The sequence below is a fragment of the Orycteropus afer genome, unplaced genomic scaffold, assembly GCF_000298275.1.
Source record: "Orycteropus afer afer isolate SDZICR_OR568_19922 unplaced genomic scaffold, OryAfe1.0 scaffold00177, whole genome shotgun sequence".
NCBI lineage: Eukaryota > Metazoa > Chordata > Mammalia > Tubulidentata > Orycteropodidae > Orycteropus > Orycteropus afer.
Window position 1 is genome coordinate 6,360,828 of NW_006921764.1, and position 1,535 is coordinate 6,362,362.

A 1,535-nucleotide genomic window follows, 5' to 3' on the forward strand; every position below is an offset into this window, starting at 1 on the left:
CAAGTCGATTCTGACTCATAGTGACCTCCATTGGGTGGTAAAATCTTTACAGAAGTAGATTGCCCAGTCTTCCTTCCATGGAGTGGCTGGTGGCTTTGAACCACCAATCTCCTGGTTAGCAGTCAAATGCCTTAGGCACTATACCACCAGAGCTCCTTTCTTAAAGAATAGCAATTAGTCGATATAATCTATCACACTAATCTAATCCAGATTAGTTCAGTCGATATGATCGTCACACTCAAAATTCAAAATACCAAAAAAAATGAATGAGAATATTCTCATCATAAAATTAGTGCATCATTTGTATTGTTGTTCTTATTTTACTGATACTAGCATTCTTACAAAGGAGCTCTGGTGGTATAGTGGTTAAGGCATTTGGCTGCTAACCACAAACTCAGTGGTTCAAACACAACAGCTGCTCTGTGGAAGAAAGATGAGGCATTCTGCTTCTGTAAAGATTTACAGCCTTGAAAACCCAATGGGGGTCACCACGAGTCAGAATTAACTCAGTGGCAGTGAGTTTGGCTTTTTGGTTTTAGCACTCTCACAATTTTATACAGACCTAAAGTTAAGTATATTGTCTGAGTAATCTTAATGTACTCAAATGGAAAATCTTATACTTTGCAAAGACCTCTTATGCATCTCAATGCTAATATAAATAGTACTTCCAACATATTTAGCTTGATTCCTCTCCATCTAGTGGATCACTGAAAGGTGACCATTGTGTTTCTTGATATTTAAAGTTATTAGAAACACACTTCAAAGCATTTACCATGTTCTTCTGTGTGGCGTCTTTACTGCGCATCGATCAAGATAATGATTTTGTATAACATTTCAATATAACTGAAGGTATACCATAAGAATCAATACTGTAAGAATTGATTTGTTATTAATCATCATCATCATCGATGGAAAACCAAGTGGTGCCTCTTGCTTCATATACATTCTCTCTAAAACTCATAATAACCTTTTAAGGTAAATATTATTGTTCACATTTTCCATACGAAGAATCAGAGGCTTGAATGGGTTATTGGGTTTGTTCAAGGCTATACAAGCTAGTACATTGACGGATTAGGATTGGGTTGGCATCAAAAGCTTTTACTAATTCTCCTAGATAACACAGCTTCAATAATCCTGTAATAAGTTAGTATAAATACACTTTTTCTTTTAACTTTTTATCATGATTTGGGTGAAAGTTTACAGAGCAAATTTGCTCTCTATTCAACAATTCATACTTACTTTGATTCACAACATTGATTGCAATCTCTACAATGTAACAGCATTCTTTCAACTTCTTCCCTGTTTCAACTGTTTCCATTTGTCCTTCTTTCCTATCCCTTTCTGGCTTTTCAGCTTTGTTATTCTTTTGTCGACCCTCCACTTTACCAAGCATGATATCCTCCAGGGAATAGTCCCTTCTGACAGCATGAACAGAGTTGTTGTTGTTATGTGCCATCGAGTCGGCCCCGACTCATAGCGACCCCTCCTTGGGTTTCCGAGGCAGTATCACTACAGAAGTAGGATTGCCCAACCTT

General features: G+C 37.1%; 1 protein-coding gene across 1 annotated transcript in view; it reads right to left on the bottom strand.

Moving 5' to 3' along the window:
• The window catches only part of SLC5A8 (solute carrier family 5 member 8), a 55,935-nt gene that overhangs the window by 14,323 nt on the left and 40,077 nt on the right, over window positions 1-1,535 (bottom strand). The gene's annotated exons all lie outside the window — the stretch shown is intronic.